We start from the raw sequence: 24,357 nt of genomic DNA on the forward strand, positions 1-24,357 counted from the left end.
TAATATTGTTTTGTTTTGTTTTAACTATTTAATGACCTGTTCTATGCAAGGCATGAGTACAGAGGTAATTCATGTAATCATCGGGTTCCATATTATAGTACAGCCCTAGGGTTTTTCATCATTGAACACTTTTTCTGAAAGTTTTCTGCACTTTAAGATGGGAATGTGAACAGTAACATATTCCTGAAAAGATGGATATGGATATTCTAGGCTCAATTTCTATATCTATTAGCTCTTTTCAAGAAGTTTCAAATGATGTCACAAGTGTGGTTGCAAACACTATGGAAAGTCCCTGGCTATAGAACGTGCAATTGGATTTGAGGAAAGTTGAGCAGCAGTTGTTTATCACACAACAATCTCAGTCCTCTAGGCTTCTCTGTGCAGAAGCAAACTCCTAAATAAGGTTATAATTATGATCAAAAAGACATATGAATGCTATGTATTGTGGGTGTTCTAGGCTGAAAATGTCACAGAACTAAAATGTTATAGTGTACATAAAGGAGAGATGGGCTAATTTGAAGACAATTGTTGAAGAAGAAAAAACCAAGCAACATCCACTGGGAATATTTGTACCTGCAACTCTCCCCTCAAAACTAGTGTTTACTGTGAACAGGCTTTCAGAGACTGCCTAATGCGACAGCTTGTTGGGTTAAGTGCCAATTATTCATTGCTTAGTCACTGAAATGTCTGACAGTACATCAGCTTCTTAGCAATTGTACAGCTGGTTAGGAAGAAAAAATCAATAGAACACCTACTCAACAAAATTTATTGACTTTTGTCAAAATGAAAACATTAGGTGGAATTGCTTCTAATTCAGTGGAAGCTCCAAACACATATTCTCTCCTGGACCGCTGTGCTTCATGAAAGGAGTTGATGCAGTTCCTCTGCTCCTGGTCAAGCTCTCCCTGATATCCTCTCTGCAGCATCACTTTTGGCAAATAAAAGGAGTGGGTGGAAATAAGAAGTTTGATTGGTTAAATTTGGTTTAAATGAACAAGGGAGCAGTTGAGTAGAATAAGCCAGAGGATTTTCCTCTGCAGAGGACTCCCAGAGGCATGAATGTGTTTGAGTCTCCAGGTTCAGTCTCATCCATTTTCTGTTTCTACACAGCCTATTTTCCTGGCTCCTCTGGCAGGTATGAAGCACCTGGGGGTTTCCTGGGGCACCCAGCCAGGTAAAGGCTGATGGGAATATTAAATATTTGGTTACTAACAGAAGTTTGAATTCTGCTAGGGGTAAAACCATTTTGAAAGGCTGAATTTTTCTGCACATAAGAGTTTGATGATGTCTCTGTTTCAAAGTTTAAATGATTTTCTTGGATTGGAAGTATAGGAGAAGGCAGACTCCAAAAATGCTGAAGACTATATAAAGGTTGCTCCCATGCAAAATGGACAATTTCATCAGTTCATATGGGACTGCAGGAAACTAAGGATGGAGAAGTGAGTTTGGAAAATCTTTCAAGGGAGAAATAATTTTAGAAGTCTTCAGAAAAACTTACAGGCACTTAGAGTAGCCTCCATCATCATCCTTCTTCTCTTATTATGTCTCCAAAGTAGAAAGAGTAGGAAAGAAGATCCAGTATGCAGCAGTCTTCACAAACCCTACATGAAGAATATATTTTGGAGTGAATAATTGGGCAGAAGCAACATGAACTAATTTTCACTGGAGTGGCTGGAAATGTAGTTGTGGCACTTCTCAGAACTGCTCTCTTACTGAAAAAACTGTCTGAAATATGAAGCCTTCCTGTTATGACAGTAAGGCAACGAGTCTTCTACGCTAGAGCTGTATGGGACGGGGAGGCTGCTTAGGAAAACAGCACGGTGTCCTGTCTGTGGAGTGTATGGATTCTATACAAAAACAGTAATTCATCTTTACCTTCTATCAGAATTGCAATGAGGCCAACAAAAACAATTTTATCTGTAAGTCTACTATTGGTAATTAAGAATGTTAGATATGCAAATTTTGTAATTCAGATGGAACTGATGTGAAATTCTGAGTTTCAGGGTAAAATTACTTGAATCTTGTAAACAAAATATGCAGAAAGAACTATGAAACTGAGTATTTAAGACTGTACTTGTAAAATGTGTTTAAAAACATTAAATGTTCTTACCTAAGAAACACATTAGCATTATAATTGTGTATTTTGAGTAAAATAATGGTGTGATTGTTTCACTATCATTAATCCTCTTTCCAATTCTTGATATTATGTCTTTGTTTAATACATTTTTACAGACTTTTAAAAATTGTTTGTTGTTTTCAAGGTAGTTGACCAGTTGAGAGTAAGGAAGCACAGTTGTTTTGGTGGAGGACAATCTTTGTTTGCTGGATTTTTCATAAGAAGGCCAAAGTTGCCCATGTAAGGAGGAAAAGAAAACTTTTCTTTGTAGTTTCAATGACAATGTTCATGTGCATTAGTTTTGTTTCCTGGAAAATCTTACATTGACCAGGTATGGACCAAAGTATCTCCTGTTGTTGATGAATACAGTAATTCTTTTTTCGTTATCCTTTCATTTTGATGTGAGCAGAAAAAATACATTTTTAGAGCATTAAATTAGAGTAGAGCATGACTGATTACACCTATATTTGTTTTCTTTATTTATAATACATTTTTCTTTTGGCATAATTTGTCTTATGTGCCAAGATGTTAGGAAGACGTTTGTATAGTAGTTATAAATCTTATTTTAATCCTAGGGAAGAGAATGAAAAGTAATCCCACATATGTCTTAACTTTTTATATACCCTCCTAGTTATTGAGGACTTCCAAAAAAGGTTAGATCTTTGCATAGATCAAAGATGTATTGGTGTGTTGTACTTTTAATCTTATCTGTCTCTAGCACGGGAAGAGGTGTTTAGTAGTGAAAGTCATGAGCAAGCTTTTTGAATGTTGCTCTGCAAGTGTTAGATCTTTCTACTCTTCTGTGGAGCTCCTGTTTTAGTATGTTCAGGGCCTTGGCAAAGATGTGCATCAATTGATCAGCGCTCCTAAGAGAGTGTGGAGGGATAAACCAAGAATTCAACAAATTAGGGAGGTAACGTTAGCGAAGTTCATCAAAATGCAATAATTCATTAATACTCTCAACAACATTTGGTGGCATTGCACCTGGCACCCTAGTTTTAACAAGTGTGTCATCTGGAATACCTCCTGACCTCATGGAGAAAAATTGTCCTACAGAGTCCTTCAGCTTAGAAGGTGGTCATAGGCAAGTCTAGTATTGAAACTAGAAGAATTAAACAAGAAATAAAATGTAAAGAGTCATTGAAAATGCTTACATAAGCATGAGTGGTTATTCAATTATAAAATGTCTTTAATTTAGTAAAATACCTGCTGTTTAGGAAGGGCTGGAATTTGAATAAAAGTTGCCTTGGGACTTAAACTCTATTAAAAAGACTTGTGAATAATTACCTGCAGTAAATGTTACTGACCTCAACTCCTAAGGCCTAATGTACATTGGCTAAATGTTCCTAATAACAGGTCTTATAAATCCAGAGAGTTCTACTTTCAAATGCTCATAAAATCTTGAGAAATTAAGTTTTAGATTAAGGCCTCATTGGATTAAAATAATCCAATACAGGCTTTAAAATCTGCATGACTCTTATATTATACAGTTGGGTACTTTATTTTCAGAAAAGCAATACAGAAATCTCATTTAAAAATTTGGAAATTAATGTTATATTTTGGAAGACAGGAGTAATTCTTACAAGAGTCTTATTTTCCCATGATTTCTGAACAGTGGATTGCTTTGTCTTCTTTTGGCTTTTTCATAGGATCATTAAGGTTAGAAAAGACCACTAAGATCACCTAGTTCAGCCACAACCCATCCCCACCATGCCCACTTACCACGTCCCTCAGTGCCACACCTACACGTGACTTGTACGCCTTCAGGGATGGTGATCCACCACCTCCCTGTGCAGCCTGTGCCACTGCCTCACCGCTCTTTCTAAGAACTTTTTCCTAATAACCAACCTGAAATTAGGCTGTGAAAATCTGGCAAAGGCATGTTATAGTTACAGGCAGAGGATCCATCTTCAATGTGCCTTCTCTAAAAATTCTTGTAGTCAGTGTGAGGAGCAAAGTTTTGCATAAAAAAGAGGAAAATTTGTTGTCTACAGGACAAAGCTACTAAACCATGACTAATGGTGAAATAACTATTTTATTCTATACAACAGAAGTCGTACCTGTGCCCCAGAAATCTTCTGTGAGGAGGAAAACTTCTGAAAAGTTACATTTGTGCCTATGTAAATGGCAAACATAATATGCTTTATTGCAAAAGTCAGTTCAGTATTTCATGAAGGGTGTCGCATTTAAATGTGATACTGTGCCAACTCACTCTGGCATAGCATGGAAATTTCTGTGCAGAAGTCATAATAAGGCTCTCTGGAAATGTTCGTTTCACAGCCTATAAATAGCAGAGACCTCCAGCCCATAAAGAGTTACTACATTGCTGGCACTTTATGAGCACTAAGGGAAGTTGTAAAATGAGGCTTTAACAACTTCGTCATGGAACTGGAAGGAGAAAAACATTAGGGAGCAAGAGTTCAGAAAAGACATGAGCGAGAGGGTATCTTCAGAAGACCTAGAGGGAGGCTGCCTGGATATAGTCTGAAGGCTTGTGTTTGAAGGCTGAAGACCCTGGATGGCAAAGGTAAAGGTTTGAAAGACAGAGAAGGCTTTTACTTCTTTGGAAGAATCCTCCTTCTGTCAAATGGTGCCAGAAGGCCAGGTCTCCCTCCTTGTTGTGATTTTGGTCAAACGACAGCTTATGTTGCAAAAGGGTCTGAAACTTCATTAATCATAGAATTCTTTTGAGTTGGAAGGGACCTTTAAAGGTCATCTAGTCCAACTCCCCTGCAATCAACAGAGACATGCACAGCTAGATCAGAGTGCTCAGACCCCTCCAGCTCGACCTTGAAAGTCTTCAAGGTCAACACACCTATCACCTCCTGGAGCAACTTGTTCTTGTGCCTCGCCACCTTTATTGTAAGAAAACTTCTTCCTTATATCCAACCTAAATCTCTCCTCCTTTAGTTTGAGGCCTTTTCCACTTGCCTTACCACAACAGACCCTGCTAAAGTCTGTCCCCTTCCTTCTTATGGCCTCTTTTGGATATTGAGAGGCCTCTTTAAGGTCTCCCACGAGCCTTCTCTTCTCCAGGCTGAAGAGCCCCAGCTCTTTCAGCCTGTCCTCATAGGAGAAGTGTTCCACCCATTGGAGCACTTTTGTGGCCCTCCTCTATATGCGCTCCAACAGGTCCACATCTTTGCTGTACTGGGACACAGTAGCTGGAGGTGAGTTCTCACCAGCAGAGTGAAGAAGCAGGATCACGCATGCTGGTCACGCATCTTTTGATGCAGCCCAGGATACTGTTGTCATTCAAGGCTGTAAGATCACATTTCTGGCTCATGTCCAGCTTGCCATACACCAGTACCCCAAGTCGTTTCCAGCAAGGCTGTGCTCTGTTCTTACATCTCCTAGCTTGTACTGATAGTGGGGGTTGTCATAACCCAGGTGCAAGACCCTGCACCTGGATATGTTGAACCTCATGAGGTTCATCTGGGCCTGCTGCTCGAGCCTGTTAAGATCTCTCTGGATGGCATCCATCCCTAGGGCCTGTTGACCATATGACATAGCTTGGCAAAAGTTTATCTGCAAACTTGCTGATAATACACTCTGTAGTGGAAATGCTAAGTCATGGCCTGAAGCAGCAATTGAGCACCTGGTGGGAAGGCAGGGCCAACCCAGGAAAGCTCAGGTGTATGCAATGCACCTGACTGACTGGAAGGAGTGGAGCCAGGATCCATCCCTTCCCAGACTCATTTAAGGGTTGGCAGTGGGAGTAAGGGTATCTTGCTGGAGATCCCTGTGTACCTGAGCTTTTCCAAAGGTAAGCAGCTCTTTTACTTTGTTTCTACATCCATAGCTGCTGCCTTTGGGCTTGTCCTTATTCGCTGCAGCCAAAGACTTTGCTATCCCACTGTTATTGCTGTACTTTCCATAATATTATAGTATTACACACTTGATCCCATTGTTGATGTTATTGTTGAAAATATGAAATGGTACTGGTCCCAGCACTGACCCCTGAGAAACACAACTTGTCACTAATCTCCATCCAGACACTGAGCCATTGATCACCCTTCTCTGGGTGTGCTCTCACAAGCAATTCCTCATCTATTGAGCAATCTACCCATCAAATCCATATCTTTCCAATTTGCGGAGAACGATGTAAGGATGTTGTGGGGGACTGTGTTAAAGGCCTTGCTGGAGTCTAGGCAGATTACATCAGTGGCTCTTCCCTTGTCCACTGACTTAATTCCATGCCAAAGTAGTTTTATGCTTAAATGCTTGAGCTACAAGATTCTAGAGATTATTTTAATCCTATTTCTTGAGACTTACATATTGACTGAGTACAGGCTGACTATGAAACAAAGCCATTTTGAAGAGTCAGTGATATGTCATTGGTTTGACTGGTCTGTGTGGATTATGTCTGTGATTATCACAGCAACATGTCCATTCATGTCTGTGTGGGAAGAGGGGCTCTGTACTACTTAACAGATGCTCTTTGCTCTTGCTGAGCAGAGAGATGACTTTGCAGTTAATGTGTGTGGACATTAAGCTTATTTTCTACAGGTGCTGATATTTCTTCATGGCTGTTGGGGTCTTCTTAGATGTAAGAGAGCAGGAAAATTGGATAGATCAGAAAAAATAATTTTAATAGTTTCTATGGATAAAACAACAGATTTTTAGAGAGATCAACAAAAATAAGCACTGTAAAAACAGCAAACAACAATAGTACTCTGCAGTCATTCATATAAATCTCTTGACTATGACAGCAAATTCAATAACATTTTCTACTCATTTCTGAAGCAGACTAGCATTTTTCAGAGTGAGAGCTTCATTTACTGTGAATAACATGATCTTCTTTCAATTTAGAAAACAATTAGTCTGTGACTACTGATGCCTCAAAACCGTGGAAATATCCAAATGTTTCCAATGTTTATTGTTGGATAGGTGGAAAAAATAATTTGCTCTCTAATTGAGTGTTTTCAAGACCTCAATGGAACAGCATTATGAGTATCTGAAAAATTTAAAAATGCACTACAAACAGATGATTTAGACTTTATTGATGTACCATTGCTTGCATTTGCTACAGCTAATGTCTTGTTTTGAAAACATCCTTTTTCCAGCAAATTAGTAGAAAACAAGAAGCAATACTTGCTTCTAGCTACGTTTCTACACCATAGGCTGTCTAAATCAGAAGGCAAATTTGCTTCTGATGTTGATACAGAAAAACCTTTTGATTGCTCTTCTACGGGTCCTTAGAGAAGAAACATAAGGAATCATTCTGTCAACTCTCAATGCACGGAAATAGTGAAGCACATCCTAGTAAGATGTTTATCTCTCTAACCTGCAATGACCGGTATCTTAAAATGTTTTACAGCTCCTATAAGTTATTTCTGCACATTAGGTAAGGCTACAATGATTAATGTTTGTTTATTAAGGATGATAGAGAGCCTCTTTCAGTGATTGTATAATGCTTCTTTTTAACAGCACACCAAATGTTTTACAATTGAAATAATTGCTTCTTGACTATGATATGTTGAAGAACTTCTAGAAATACATTAGATCATCAAAGAACTGATGAAAAGTATTTTAGGTATAAATGTAACCCTACGAATGACATAACTGGCCAGTAAGGTACAAATACATTTTATTAGATAGCCTATACTAGCTTTGAAATTCCTGACTTCTTTCTGGTTTCAGAAGACAAGTTTCTTAACTGAACACAACCGCTTTCTCTGCAAAAACGATCAGGAGTACAGGCAACTCTGATGCTTTCGGACTTGACAGAAGGCTGGATGCTGTGTTTGTGTGAGGAGTATAATGTGCTGAGAGACTGAGGAGCTTGTGTTTATGTGCTGTGGGAGTATCGACTTAGGAAATGGCATAATTTTTTAATCTTTAAATCCTTATTTTCTTTCTTATTTAATAGAGTTTATAAATACTGCTCCTGATCTGGTAGCTCAAAGAATATTTCCCTTGGGTAAACTAATTTTGGATGTACTGTGGAAACCTGATAAATAATGACTAACTTGGAAAAAAATTCTATTGTGTGCAGACTAAAAAAAAAAAAAACCCAAACATCTGAAGTGGATAACTGTTAGTTTAATATATATTTGCATTTCAGTGTACAATGTGTGCACTTGTCAGAAAGCTAGCTGACCTGCTGAGACTCATTTTCTTAAAATCTCTCTGAAATAATCTTTATCATTTCTAAACTTGTTTTGCAAAGGGGAGTGATTAGTTTATTCTGTCTAGATGAGATATGACAAGAAATATATCTTGCATGCCGTGAGGTGAGGCAATGGGGAAAGATTTCCCAAGGTAAACTAGTGAAGTATTGGAGCAGATTACATGAAAAGTCTGTCAGAGTCTTTAGACTTCCATCTCCAGAGCAGAACAGATGACTGAATATGAGGGCTGCTCCAAAGTTATGCCTCCTATTTTATGTTGGCTCGCAGTGTCAGAGGCAGATGCTGGTGGTATAACAATAGAGGCTGAACTCTCCTACCAATGTTCTGTCACATTTTGTTACTGTGTGCAAAGGGGCAGTCTGACAAAATAGCATCTGATATGGAAGTGCAGATGAAGAGAAGGTGTGTCAGTGAATTCCCCCATGTGGAAAAAATGGTACCTACTAATGTACATTGATGCTTGCTGAATGTTGGTAGGAATGAAACTGGATGTGAATACAGTGATATGATGGTGTGCTATCTTGTTGCTATTTATATGCTATTTAACTAGTAAAGCTTGTCTTTTCTCCATCACACTGTAAGTTACTTAGCCATAGTGCTAGCAATCTTACAAAACCAGAAAAAGGACAGTCTCTTAGAAAGCACCAGAATAAGTTTTATCAATTGCTTTATGAGCGAGGAGTTCAAAGTTATGTTGTAACACCTTGCTTAATTTCTAACTAAATGTAGGCAGTAACTTTCTAATGAGTGCAAATGTGTATTAATATAAGATAGTAAGTATATTACAAATGTTTGGAGATTTGGTGGTCAGCCAATACATTTTTTTTTTCAATTTAGACTTGAAACAGATAACAAAACAGGCACTTTATACAATGGCATAGCTGTAGGACTCTTGATGATTGCAACAGAGTGCTTAAACAGATCAAGGGAGAAGATTCTTTTGCTTTCAGACTGGCTGCAGGCTGTGGTGTGGGAAATGCAAGGACCTTGGCAACTACTGCCAATGCAGTCTTAATGAGTGACTCTACTGAAGCAGAAATCCAATTCTGTTTGGATTTATATTGTTTTCTCTCCCTCCTGAGCATCCATACTGGAATCTGGCACTCTGTCAGGGAGGACAGACTCTGAAGGACTCAAAATACACAGTAGGGATCAATCAGATTAAATATAGGATGCAGGAACAATTCAGTGAAAATTAGTTATTTGAACCACAGCCACATCAAGCCTTTCCCCTTCCTATAGGCAACCATAAATCCATAAAAATTAAACTACCCTCCTCTTCTTGACTTTGGCCAGGAACTTTGCCAAGGAATTACACCAAATTTCCTGATCAGCATTTTTTCCTTGATGCTTTTTGCAAGTCTTGATGCTATAAGTCATCTTTATGTAAGTCTGGAACTGTGCCAGAAGTGGGACTGAAGAATTGTACCTCAGTCGTTTCAGGAGCCAACTTCTGACTCTTGCTCAGTGCAAAAGGAAGACTCAAAAATGTTATTTGCAATGACTAGGTAATTTCTTGCAACTGCAGATGTAACACTGCTGTGTACAGAGCCTGCTTCTCTTGTCCTGTCACTATCAGATAGTGTAAAAAGTCTGTTTCCCTCCTGTTTTTGAAGTTCCCTTTAAGTACAGGAAGGCTGATGGTAAAGCCCAGCTTCTCTTGTCCTCTCCTCTACCACCTCCTGCAGGTGTACCCGGTTCTGCTGACATTCTTAAAGTGAAAGGGTGTACTTTGCCTAGGATTTTCTACGGTCTTCATCCACCATTCTCACAGGTCATCATTGCTAAGACTGATAACTGGGTATTCCCTGGTTTCTTCTCTATAGATCAATGCAATTGCATCAGAGATTGCTGGTGCAGGAGGTGGGAAGTTGGGTGTGGTACCAAGCCATGCTCACAATTCTAAACAAGCTGTGTGACCAGAATACAGCAGCATGGTATGTTTGCAGTACACAAGCCCTCAGAAACAAAGACCAGTAGTGTTGAAAATGATCTGATTATTGAAAAGTACAGTCCAAACAGCTCTGCAGCTTTTTGGAGGTCATGTTTTCAAGCCTTTGTATTTTGAGTGATGCTTAGGCACAGTAGAAGTGTCCAGGACACAAAAAGAACAAATAGTTCAATGTCAAAAGCAAATCGTGTGACTGCAAGTCAGCCTGCTTGTACTAGAAGTACAGCCAGCTTACAGCTGGAAATTCCCACTTGAGACATTAAGCTGAGAACTGTTTTGCCCTCGAAGCAGCAGGGTGGTATGGAGACAGCTGTACAACTCTCATGTTCTCATGAGGGCTTCAGAAAGTCAGGTTTCAGGCAAAGCAGCACAACTATCTCAAGGCTTCACAGTGCTGAGTCTGAGTCAGTCACCAAGGGCATGGCTCCAACACAGCTACAGGCTCCTCTGGTTGCAGCCCCTCTCCTGTCTGGGTACCCTTTAACACATGGCCCTGTCAGGACTGGCTATGGAGGCCTGATATGCATGAGTACCTGCAAGCAGAAGGAAGCCACGGAGGCCCGGGCAGAGCTTTTTGCTGTAGATGTGCCCTCACTTTGCTTGCTAGTTTTTGGCAGAGGTGTCTCCTACTGTGCTCTCTTTAGCAGAGGATTGATGATGTATTATAGCAAACCCCTTCTGACATTCTGAGGGAAGTGAGATTCTCCCTCTTTAACAGTTAATGATCTGGAGAGAGAAGCAAAAGGTAAATTGACATTGGTAGCGCTGCAGCTTGTGAGGCAGACAGGCTGTCTTTGGGACTGTGGACCTGTTCTGGAGATCTGGTGCTCCCTGGGCCTGATGGATCCTCATTGGGGGCATCCTGTAGTGAGAATGGGGATGGTGCCACAGGATGCTGGCAGTGGGATGCTGCGTAGGCCAGGAGCTGCGCTGCTCTTTAAGCAGAGCAGTTAAATGAAGGTCTGCACTGTGGATCAGATCTATGGATCAGATCTTGCTGCTCTCATAATGCCACTTATAGCATGATTTGTTTTAACATCTATGCTCCTTTGGTGAAATCCCCAGTGTAAACACAGCTGTGCTGGCACAATGCAGTGTATTGGCAGGGCTTGGCCTGAGCTACTACCAGGCTGCTGTGAGATGCTTCTCCAGAAGGAGTCTTCAGTACAGGCTCATAGAGGAGCTCTGGCCCAGGGTGGGCTCAGTGTTCGTGTTTTTTGCCATCACCAGCAGTGACGAAGCAATGCAGCAGCACAAGCCACTCCCACAAAAGCAACCTCTTTTTGCTATTTGGCAGTGGGTTGGTAGGGGACTGGAAGCAAGAAGAAAATGGTGAGTACTGAACTGGCTGTGGCAGCCGATAGCTGTCAGTGGTGTGCTAATTCAAGTGAAATTAAGATAAGCTTGACACAGTTGCTTGGTGACATTGTTATCGACTTTGTGAAGGCTGGAAGCTGCTTCAGTGCTTACAGGAAGATCTGTCATGATTGTGCTGTGTTCTGCTAGGAAACCCAAATCTAGGCAACTCTTAGGGTGAGAGGAAAGTCTTACGGTACAGCATTGGAGCTCGACGCTGCATCTTTTTGTCTAAAATAAATATAAAAGCTTTCAAACTCCAGGCCTTAAAACTAAGGTCCGAAGTATGCAGTCTAACATGTAAAGTGGAATTCAGATTTTTAAGACCGTGTTGAGTAGTCAGTAACTCCAAATGAATGTATATAATTACTGCTTTCTCATTTCTATGAATGTGGTGTTTCCAAAAGTAGCTAGTCCCATTGCATCTTTTATCCTCAACTAGTACCAAGATGTGCAGGGTATTTGCTTGGAAAACTATTACTGGAAAGTCCAGGATGACCAAAAAAACTTGTCAAAAGATGTCCTTTCAGAGAGAAAACTACAGATGTTTTTGAGCTGTAAAACAGCCAGTTGCTATTTTCAAATGGTCAATGTGTCACATCTGTTCAGGTATCAAGAATGTCAGCAATACAGCAGGATGACAAGAGCAAGGCACTCTGCCTGCTGCCCTGGATAGAAACATCATGTGAATAATTGTAGATATTAGCAATGCTATTTGGAGAGAGTGAGCTATGTTTTGTTGGCTTTTTAAGTTTGCAGCAGAGAAGATAAAGCTCCTCTTGCTCAAATTCTTGATGTCACACTAAAAAAACAATAATGATTGTTACATCACACCAAATAAATGTTCACAAAGCCAGCAGCTCAGTTCTGCTTAGCTTGCAGCATGATGTGGGCACTTCAGGATGCCTTCTGTATTTGCTGGTGTGATGGAAATGTTCTGCTTGACACTATGCTGTGGTACTTCAGCCTGGAGATAACCAGAAGATAACTGCATGGCATTTGCAGTGAGACCTCCTCTGTTTGTGCCTTCAGCCATATTATACACATATGCTCTCAAAGCTTATAATTCCGTTGTAGTGTCAGTCTTGTTCTCAGCTTGTTTCTACTGCATTTTTTTTTCAGAGGGATGGTTTAAAGGAAAAAAAAAAAGTGGATCCCCAGGCTGTAGAAAAGTAAAAAATGTTGTTGGTTCAGGTGCTTCACTTCAGAAAGATTAAACCACAGCAATTCTGACTTTTCACTTTCCCTTGTCCCATCATGTGAGACACCTTAGGTCAGGTTATTTGATCTGGAAGGGCATGAAGCTTGCACAACCTGTTGTCACGTGTGGGAGAAAGTGGTGAGAGCTGTCTGGGCACAAGGACACATGGGCTGGTGTGCTGGCATCCAACAGCCCTCACGAGGGACCTGTGTATTAGTAGCTCTTTTCAAAATCATGAAGAGCTTTATGAAATAAATGATGCTGTCTGTGGACTGCCCAAAGAAAAAGCAGGGAGTAAATTTTGATTAAAATGCAGCTCTGAAATGCAGGAGCCAGCTCTAGTTTTACCTGTTCCTTGACACGGCTACAGAGTACAGCTTGTGTTGCCATGACTGCCATAGTAGATAAAATGGTACAAGGTCAATGTGGGTATAAAATAAAAAAAAGCAGAGTTAGCAAAGAAAAGTTACAATTCTTATCGTAGAATCCTTAGTGTGGAAAGGGACCTTTAAAGATCATCTAGTCCAACTCCCTTGCAGTGAAAGGGACATGCACAGCTAGGTGAGGTTGCCCAGGGCCTGATCCAGCCTTATCTTGAATGTCTCCAAGGACAGGGCATCAACCACATCTCTTGGCAACCTGTTCCAGTGCCTCACCACCCTCACTGGAAAAATCTTTTTCCTTATACCCAACCTAAATCTACCCTCTCTGAGTTTGAAACGGTGTCCCCACTTTATTTTGTTTATTTATTTTTGCTGACAGACTGATTTATTCATTGCAAGTACACTTGGGTGCTTGGTGGCAAGTGGGATCTGAATGGTCTTTCAGGGCTCCTAGCTCCCATTTTACATCAGGTTGGGGTGAGCTGGGAACTCTATGCAGCTTTGCTGAAAGCTGATTATTTTTCTGCATAGTTGTAAGAAAAAATATTTGTATACATGCTACTGATGGCTTTCCAGATACTTCTTGTGTATTTTTTGTTGTGTCTAGGTTTAGTGCTATCTAAAATAGTTACAGTGCTTGTTCATTCATATCCCATAGGAACTGCGAAGGATGAATCTTGGAAGGTTTTGACCATTGGCTAGAATGCAATTGGCACATGGAGAGGATACATCATGTCCATGGTTTTAGCAGCATAATCGGTGATGAAATAGCTGAAAAACTCCTCGTTCAAATGGTTGCCCGCAGTCCATTGAAATGCACGAGACAGTGCATGTGTTCTGAGCACCATTGATTTAGTCTAGCTGCCAACTTTAGAAATTGAAGCTGTAGTGACTTGTACTTGTTTCATGTTTCCATAGCCATAGATCTGGAAATATAGGTACAAAAGCAAAACCAGGCCCTTCAGTTTTGGAAGATTTGAGGATCTTGAGCTCCGTGGACTGCTGATGAAAGAGTGTAAATAAAAAGTCCTGAATATCATGCAGACGTTCTTGTTTAGTGCAGCCAGTACCTTTATTCTTGGTGGCTATTTTCTAGTTTCTGTTTGTTATTTTTCTTTCTCTAGGCAGAATTGCAAGGAAATCCTTGAGACCTGCAATATCCTAGTGGCAGGATTGGCCTTGAATTGAATCCAGTTTCTTGAGGCATTTGAAGCAATAAAGAGGCTGTTAAATGTGAGTTTGTACTGGACTAAGCAAGCAAAGTAAGGAGTGGTTACAGAGAATGCAACAAACGTTTCCTAAGTAAGAAAATGCTTCAGATGTAGGAGGGAAAAAAGTCCCAGCCTTTAAAGTGGCTATACAGACAGCAGTTCCTCCAGGACACCCCACAGAAGAGTTGTTTATTTGATCTCAGATGATGTAAGATCTCCCAGCTCAAAATGCTGAGACATTAGATAGAAGATTTGGATTAGGAGGGAATCATTTATCTTCTGGGATTAGGGGAATACTGCAGCTGAGATTTTTATTTTATGAAGACATATAAAGGGCTAGAAGTAGAACACTGCTACCGTATTGGCAGGATGGCAAGATCTGAAAGTGGCAAACACATAAAATGAATAGGTAGAAGCACAATTACTTTGAATAAATTGCTTTTTCGCTCCTTTTCTTTCACCATTTTTCTCACTTTCTTTCATTATTGCTGTTAAGTACTAATTACAGTATGATTTATATTACAGTCTAAAAGAATAATTGGTTCTGGTTTAAAGCATATCCTGTGAAAGAACCATTTTAGAAGGCATTGACAGAAGACTGCAAAAGCTGTTCTATTTCAATGTCCAATACATCTCAGACAAGACCAGGCATGAATTCCAAGAAGTATGAGCTCTGTGTGGTGTAACCACCCTGGTGCAATTTTGTATAATACTAAAAATCAAAGGGCAGAACTGTGCTCATTAATGCCTGAATTTATGCAGAGTGTACCAATGTTAACCTTTAACTGGGTTCCAGTGTTTTTAACATTACCTTTCCTATAGAACAATGAAAGTTGAGAGCAACGGCTAGGATATAATTTTATTTATTTATTTTTTTTGCTGTAAAGACTCATTTCTGTTTCCCTCTTGCGAGGTGCAACACTACTTGTGCGGAAAAGTTTTTATTCTTTTAAGGGGAGAGGGAGAGACAAAGCATCACAGTGTCAACTATTAACCAGAGTAACAACAGGAGCTGCTTGTTGTTACCTCAGGAAGCCTGCAGACTGCTTACTGGGCAGGGACAGCACCTATGAAATGCTTCCAAAGAGGAAAGTTTTCTAGCAGAGTGCCTGCCCAAACAAATGTAGTATTGCAGTAGTCTCCCGGATTTCTTTGAGGGGAAGGAGGTTTCTGGATCAGTGGGCAGTCACTAAGCAGGTCGGGGGAAAATGCTGCTTTTTTCCTCCTTGGGAAAGGGAAGATGCAAGCATGGGACCTCTGCAGCTCTAGAAAGTGAAAGGGGTAGGGGGAAGGGGAGAATGAGCATTCCCTGGTTCTTTAACCATATTCCAGGGAGTAAAATCAACCTAGTTCCCAAGGGCAGAAGGAGGAATTATTTAGCTGTTTAAACCAACGTGAGGGATCCTAGATAATAAACAGGCAAAGTGAAATTGCGCATTTATGACCATAAATTCAGTAGAGATGGCATTGCTGAAACTTGATGGGAGACTTCTTGTGACTGAAATCTTTAAATCACTGGTTATGACCTCTTGGGATAGGTCTGGTGGGCACACTGAAATAGCAACGACAACAAAAAAAAAGGATTTATTTACCAGTAACAAATGACAAAAAGAAAATGATCTCCTGGATTAATTTCTCATCGTGAAAAGCACCAAAGGCAGTGTTGGTTGCTGTCTGTGAGACAGCAGCAGTACTTATGGAGGAACAGATGACTGGCTCGAGCTACTGTTCCTAATGTATAGAAAGAAAAAGATACCTGCATTTTCATGGGAGATCTCAATTTGAGTGACATATGCTGACAGCAGTGGCCAGTACTGAAGTATCTTCAGTATTATTAAAGAATGCTCTTAATTTTCTTGCTTAAAAAATATGCCATTGTAGACCAGAGAAGCTATAAGGAAGATTTTTGACTTAGCAGAGGAAAAGTATCAGGGTAAAAAATATTGATATAACAAGGAAAAATGTTTGTAGCGTTGTTACATTTGTTGAAGGCAAACATAATGCAAATCAGTAACTTTATCTGATATAAAGAGAAAAATGATTCTGGGCTAAGTCAGCTGCAAGGGAAGAAAAATGTAAATGATAATTGGGAAGTGTCTAAGGGTATTTTACAGGTAATAAAGCTGTAATTGGGGGGTGTGGAGGGAGGGTGAGGTACACTGCTTTCCACAAACAGCATCTTGATGGAGGGGCAGCTATTAAAACAATGCCTCTCCTCTTTTTGAAAGTATAATAAATAGAAGAATGGGGGAACTGATATAGAAAACTGTGAAACAGCCACTTGTAACTGAAAAAGTTGATACAGGTCTTTCTCTAAGACTAGGTAATAAACACTTGAGATCAGGTGTGATATTAGACACTTGAGTTCTGAGCTTTCTTTTTTTTTTTTTTTTTTTTTAAGAACAAAAATAAACCTCCTCAGCTTGAGCTACTGTTGCCTACTGGTGCCATGCGCGAAATGGGAGCTTTGTCAGTAAGAGCGGAGAAAGGACTTAAGAAATTGCCAAATACAAAGCAAGGATGTTATAGGTCTGTTATACCAGTGTACAATATCTTTCCTTCCCAGAGTAATTTGAGAAAGTGCTTAATAGCAGCTGAACTTGCCCTGTGAGGAGTGACTGAAGAAACTGGGGCTGTTTAGTCTGGGGAAGAGGAGGCTTCAGTTACTTGAAAGGTGCTTACAGTGAGAGCAGGGTTGGCCTCTTCTCACTGGTAACAGGTGAGAGGATGAGGGGAAATGGCCTCAAGTTGAGCCAGGGGAGATTTAGTTTGAATATCAGGAAAACCTTCTTTACAGAAAGGGTTGTTAAGCACTGGAATAGGCTCCCCGAGGAGGTGGTTGAGTCACCATCCCTGGATGTGTTTAAAAACTGTTCGGTTGTGGTGCTCAGGGACATGATTTAGTGGAGGGTTGTTGGAGTTAGGGTAGTATGGTTAGGTTGAGGTTGGACTTGATGATCTTGAGGGTCTCTTCCAACCTGAGCAATTCTGATTTTGATGAAAATGTTCAGTTTCTAGTGAACTGCGAGTGGCTGAGGGGCTTTCATGAGCATCAGTATGCACACTGAGGAAGCTGGAAGGAAGGAAGTTAATGTGTTAGTATTAAAGTGGGACCAGCCTACCATAAGCCTATTGGATCTTTGTTCCAGGAAAAATAGTGGAAGGCGTGATATGTGGACTGCAGGGATAGCACGTGAAAAATAACGCGTCAACAGGCAATTGAATACAGCTTCCTGTCAATCTAACCTGAGGCCTTTGTGATCTTGTTATGGAAGTTGTCTAATTAAAAAAAAAAAGTTCCCGTATTATATTTGGACTTGTAGAGGGATGTTTTTCTTGGATGTCATTTGATACTTTTTCAGGAAATAGGAGAGATACAAAATCAGTATAGCATGTTAAAGTAAGCATGGCCAGCTGGCCTGCTTCAGTAGAATAGTAAGAAAAACTATTCATCACAAAGTAATGCTAGTGAGGCTTCTGAGTGCTGGCCTTGCCCTTCTGATGTTTTTATCTGGTTTCTGCAAGGCAACATCAAATTTCACAGCTGATCAAGCTTTCTGAAACGGTGTGAAGAGGATGACTTGGGAAAAGTTGCAAACAAGCAGTTGCTTTTTTTTTTTAACCCAAATGGACATAGATACAAAATTCATTGCGAGGAAATTATGTTTTTTACAGGATAATGGGCTACAAGAGGCTGGTTGGTCACACAAAGCTGCTTTCATTGTGGAGAGAGAGCAAAAAGCACTTCTTTCACACCTTTATCACACCTCAAAGCAAGAAAATACATGGACTGCTTCTACTGTAAAAGGTAGTCCTAGCTTTGACTTTGGTAACTTGTCTCAAAGTGTCTAAAAAGAGGTAAAACAAATGCCACTCCAGTAGCCATTCCAGTTGGGCACAGAAGTCCTGCTGAGAAATGCCACAGTGTTGTAAGTGAGGCAGTTCTGTACCAACACAGCACTTCTGGCCTTCTGAAACCCAGTCAATAAGGAAAAAAAGCAATGAATACAAAATATTAATACCCTTGCCTGGCTGCTCTTGCAGCTTGTAAGGCATGTATGCCAATGAATGAACAATGTATGAAGTACATGGAAGAGGTCAGAACTGGACTTTGGATGGCCGGTGGTGAGCAATTGCTTGTGTATTGCTTGTTTTGTGTATGTATATATGTTTATATATTATATGCATAATTATCATTATCTTTTTTTATCTTCCCTTTCTAGCTTAGTAGTAATAGTAATAATCTCAACACACAAGTTCTTTATTTTTTTTTTTTCTTTCAATTCTCCCCTCATACCCCTATCTCATTGGGAGGTGGGGAACGAGTAGATGACTGTGTGGTGCTTTGCTACCTGCCAGGTTAAACCACAACGTTTAGCCTTAATGAAACAACTCCATGACCATTTTTGCATTTCTGCTTTGTTTTCCAAGAGTTTACAATTTTTTCAGTATTATTTTACACCAATGTTCCTTAATGGTAATTACAAGTAAAGGTTACAGCTTGCAGCAGATCTTGGAAAGAGACTTGAAAGAAATAGATCAACAAAGTAATCAATTGCTGCTTGGTTTTCCTGTTATCTATCCCTCCACTGCACCGTTACTTAAGGCAATGACAGCAGTTTCTGACAGTGAGAAATGGAGTTTGAGATTAGTTACATTTTTACATCTTAAATAATGAAATAAGTGCATTCTAAAATGGCTTAAAGTGGTGTTAATTCGTTAGTGCACTTATTCGATTAAGACTGGAGGGCATGGGAATATAATATCCACTTAGTGAGTGTGGTCATGAAAGCCTCAGGTGATTGTTTAGAAAGAGTGGCAGGATTTTGGGTGCCTGTGTTAGGAAGCATGTACATTATTACTATGGTTACTGACTGTCAGATGTTTAATCTTGACAACAACACATCCAGTCTATTGACAGCAAGTAGAACCAGTTTTCTTCTTGCTTTTTCTCCATCATCTCCATTCTGTCAATTAATTCCATGTTGATTGGGCAAACTCATTAGTATGTCTTGTTTTTAAATAGCAGGCATTTGGTATTGAAGTGGAAGAGGAGTAGTCATAGATGGGTTGCTTTTAAAGCATAGGTATCACCCAGAGAAGAGCAATTGTTCCATAAATTTCCTTGGTGTTATAATTTGTCAAAGGGTCTCACTTCAAAAATAATAGTAATAATAATAATAAAAAACCTTAGTATCTTCATTATTTTCAGCTGGGATGCTAGCTCAGTGCAGGCTCAGCTGAACTTGCTGTTAGCAGTTCATCTTAGTGACAAGGCTTCATTCTATCTATTGAGGGCTTTGTTTTAGTGTTTCAGCATTTTTCCATTGTCTGCAACTGAGAGCAGATCATTCAAGCTCTTACATTTCCAGTGCTGTGGATACAAAGCAAAAAAAGGCAGCTCTTGTTCGAAAGAGCTTATTATCCTGATTGTTTTGTTGTTGCTGGGGTGGGCTTTGGATAGATGGACAACAGATGCTCTTTCAAGGGGCAGGTTCTCGATATTCAACTGTGTTTGTCGCAGGAGGGCTGTATTTGCTTGTAACCTTCAAAATAAGGCAGTATGAAACAGTGGGGACCAAAACCCCGGATTTTATTAAAGTAGCTGAAGCTCCTCAGGCTGTAGCTAGCTGTTGTCAGTAGGCAGTACATTAGCCCAGTTCATAAGTGACAATTACAGAGACCACAAAGGAAAATCTGACACATGTTGTCCCCTAAGTCTTTATGCAACAATGGCTTATTGCAATGAGATTAAATTTATGGTAATAAGTTATTTGGAGGATGTGTTCCTTGTTTTTGATGACATGAAGCTGGGCGTTACTGTCAAAATGGTGGAGGGTTGGACTCTCGAGGAAAAACAGGAAAATGCTGGTAATATGAACAGCATTAAGGAAAATGAGTGCAGAGTCATGAACCTAGAGGTTTAATAACGAGCTTTCAGCTCATACCAGAAATTCTTATCCATTAAAAGCTATGGAGACAGAGAAAACCTTGGAGTATTGGTTAATCATAAATTAGCTTTGGGCTGCTGGTCTGGTATGTAGTGCCTGAGTAAAAGGTAAGTGCAGTTCCAGAGTGTTCTCTGGATGAATTCTTCAAGGGAGATGGGGAAATATTAAAGCAGTTATGCTTGTAAAACTGCATCTGGAATTGTCTTTACAATGCTGGTCACCCATGCCAGAAACATGAATTCAGCTGGGGCAGGTGCAGTGAGCGGCTGTGGGGATTAGCAGTGAGCAGTAAAATATAGAGGAGTAAACTGGAAGAGTTTGTCTTGTTTGTCCTAGTAGAATAAATGCTCAGGAAGAATGCAACTGTGATTTATAAATACAATAGTGAATTACTCACAGGGAGTGAGAAGGCATATTTAAGCAGAAGAATAATATTGCCTTGAGCAAATAGGTGTGTGTGGCTCAGCTGCAATTAGTTTTTAACAAAACATTCTGAATTGGAGAAAGAATCCAAAATTCTCTATAGATAAGACAGATTTTAATACATTTATAAAGATGACTGCATGAAATTCTTACCTGTAAAGAAAGATCTGGCTCACAAGGTCCCTCTTGCTATGTGTTCCAAATTTTTCTGTTAATAATGTTTTCATTTTGATTTTGGTTAGGTACCAGTCTCAGATAGTGGAACTCCCTTTTGAACTAAATACCTGCAAATGCAAGTCTGATCTTGGACTAAATCACACAGACTCTCTAGTTCAGAGAGGTATAATTCAAAAATGCGCCCACCTTCAAAGATTTCAGCTTAGGAACACGAAATTGGGGACCCTCCTTTACCATAGTTTTCCTTCCTCGTCCCCAGTTGTGTGTGGCAGCCCCCTGGCTTCCCATTTGTTTCTCCAGGTGCCCTACACTGCTGAGCCGAAGAATCCTTTTACTACTGTTCAACAGCAACCATGGGAGGATGCCCATGCTAGGTGGGGGAAGTCTTGTTTACAAAAAAAAAAAAAGAAGTTAGCTTGGAATTCCTTAATTGCATCTAAAAATTAATCAGCCAAAGGAGTGGTAAACTGAGATAAGTGTTTTTCATGCCTCTTTCTACACTGGTGTAATCAGATACTTTTCTCTTCAGTTGAGAGACATAATAAAAAAATAACACATGTAGGTAGCCTTTCTTGCTCCTTTTTGCTTCTTTTTTCCTAACTACTTGGAGTGATGGGTGGGCTGACTTACTAGTTGGCAACCCTGCCTATGGCAGAGAGGGTTGGAACTAGATGATCATTAAGGTCCTCTCCAACAAAAGCCATCCTATGATTCTCTGGTGGTGTTCTGGTCACTGGTTTATATGGCAGTCAAACTTCCTTTTAACCTTACTAGTCTCAGATTTTCAGACACACTCCCTGCACTACTTTATTCTCTTCAGTTGCCTGTGTCCAACAGTAACGCAACATTACAGCTCACATAGGAAATGTACTTGGGGCACTGAAGTTACCCTGGGATGCCTCAGGCAGCAGTGCTGGTAGTCCATTTCCTATTGCCTTCCAGATAGACTAAGTCCTAACTACATCATAAAAGAAGTGGAAAAAACGGCTAACAAACACTTTGTAATGTGAGTATTACAGTAACTATTAAGTGACCTACACCTGAAAACTGAGAAATGTGGCAACTGTGAAGTAGCTGCACTCACAAGTTTGCTTTGAATTTGCTCTCAGTGTGAGCCCATTGAGGAAGATGAGGAGAACATGCGCACAGAAAGTATATGAACTGCAACCCAGAATAAAGTTGTATTTAAAAACATCTTATAGCAAAAGGTCTTAATTTTCTGTTCAAAGTAACTTTTCCTTTACATAATACCCTTACCACTTCTCCTTGCCTGGAGAAAAGATTTCACACCCTCAACCATTTGAGCAGATTGCTTGTTTGTTAATGTTCTAGCTATTGTTTCCTTCTGGAAGCACTGGAATTATCCTCTAGCTACAAATCAGGGCTGCCTATGCCATAGGGTTACACCTAGCCACCTGCTGTGGCTGTGTTACAATACCATAAAAGTTTCAATTCTATTTCTGTAAATTGTTTTTCAAGGCAACTGTACAAAATGTTCATATGAACTTTTTTGTCTTTTTTTTTTTCCCTCCTAGACTTACTGTCTGAAATTGCTCTGCTTCTGTGAGAAAGGCTTTTGAGCTCTTAATAATCCATCATAGAAACTTTTGCTGTTTAAAATTCTGGAGCCATGACTCGGCACTAGTAGCAGCTGCACAAAGATCTGGTCAGAGATATCACTCACAATCCTTCTACCACCTGAGTTAGGCCAGGCTGTCACGCTACTTCAGGAACTCCTGAAGTGTTCAGAATCAACTGCAAGAGAGAATTTTCTAGCATGAAGATAGCAAAATTTCCTTAGACACTCTTGTCCTGAAGTTGCTCAGCCACTCTGGTTCTTAAGCTCTAACCTCAGGCTTGGTGAGATTCCAGTATCAGGAAAGTGCAGAAAAGGCATCTGGTACATGGTCCCAAAAACCACAAAACAGCAGGGAGTAGGAGGAGGAGACAAGCCTTGTCTGAGCTGCTTTCAACCTACTGGCCCAGAAACTTATCAATCTACCCTGATGTTTTGTTTCCAAATCTTGTCATCGTCTAATTCAAAGGTGGGTCTTAATCACAAGCAAACTTATAAATACCATGCTATTCAGGGCTGTAGGATAGATGTCAATCTAGTTTGCATTTTACTCCATCTTTCATTGCATAGTTATTCTACGCCTTGAAATCTATTAACAGAAGAAATTCTGAAGGATTTGCGTCAGAACAATCAGTTGCCTCTATCATCTGAATGCTCATTTGAAGGATGCTGGAAACTGGATTCAGTACTCTGCTTTACGAAGAAGTAGAGCAGGTATGAGACCAGTTTCCCTTCACCTACCCCTGCTTGGCAAATGTGCCTTGATCCAAGGTTTTCCATCATATTTGTCTTAACGGCAGAGGAAGTCTGAAGAGACAAATTGTCTAGCGTAAGTAAACACTTTCCTCTGGGCCAGCAGTCAGTCCAGAACTAACTTCTGATGTAGAGAGCAATTTTCTATTTGCTTGTTCTCTTCTATAATACTCTAAAGCTCTTTATGCTCAAGGAATGCTCTCCACAGTCAGGATTTTATCTCTATCTCTCATCAAAACGCACTGATCCTTACTTTAAGAATTGCTAAGCAGGTGGGAGATGTGGACTTGGGACCTGACTGCAAAACAAAAAAGTAGGGATTTCCAGTGGATAGTGAATAATCACACTGACAGCTCTGGCTTGTAGGCAGCTAGAGCACAAGGCACACGTGGTGACAGTATGATTAGAGCCTAACTAAATTATTAAACAAGACAGTAGTTTAGTTAAAGTAGTCTTTTGGGATCGCTATTTATCACCATTCACTAACAGTAAAACCAAGTACCCTGAAGACTGTTTTATACATACATCATAGCATAGCATCAGACTAAAACAAGGCATACCTTGTTTTATAATGTTTACAAAAACAAAATAAAAGTAATTGTGCAGCACTTAGTTGTGTGGAAAAGGTATTGATATAGCTGACATCAGGCTGTGGGAAATCCTTCATTTGTGATTTTTAGGAATGATAACTTTTTTATTTTTACAGGTGACAGTATGGTCTAAGACACTGAACATTCGGGAAGATTCTACATGTTACTGTATCACAATAGTTTTCCCTCACCCTACACTCCTTATGTCTGTGCAAGCTGTAAACTGTGACTTAAAACAAAAGATGTAAAATCAAATCTACAAACTTAAAACTCCATACTTTTTCCAGCTTTAGAAAAACAGAAACTACAGCAGTAACAACTGCTTCTCAGTTGTTTAGTATGTCTCTAACATTATAGCTGGGAAACTTATTTCAAGCTATTTTTGTTCTGAATAAGCTTCCATGAAGGAATAGATGGCATTACTTGTATGGAGGGTTACACTCTAGAAAATAAAATGAACACTAAAAAATTAACCACTGATTAGAGAGAATTACAATGAAGGCAGAAAAGGATTCATCAGCATCTTTCCCCTGAA

The 24,357-nt window shown here is 39.9% G+C and overlaps 1 protein-coding gene and 1 long non-coding RNA gene across 2 annotated transcripts in view; one reads left to right on the forward strand and one right to left on the reverse strand.

Annotated features, from left to right (window-relative positions):
* PRDM1 (PR/SET domain 1) overlaps nucleotides 1–24,357 on the reverse strand; it is a 690,597-nt gene that overhangs the window by 174,173 nt on the left and 492,067 nt on the right.
* LOC116216348 lies at nucleotides 5,843–24,024 on the forward strand. The gene is made up of 3 exons (XR_004158962.1): nucleotides 5,843–5,882; nucleotides 23,079–23,193; nucleotides 23,939–24,024. It is a non-coding gene; the product is annotated as an uncharacterized LOC116216348 (long non-coding RNA).

This window comes from Meleagris gallopavo, chromosome 2, assembly GCF_000146605.3.
Source record: "Meleagris gallopavo isolate NT-WF06-2002-E0010 breed Aviagen turkey brand Nicholas breeding stock chromosome 2, Turkey_5.1, whole genome shotgun sequence".
Taxonomy (NCBI): Eukaryota; Metazoa; Chordata; class Aves; order Galliformes; family Phasianidae; genus Meleagris; species Meleagris gallopavo.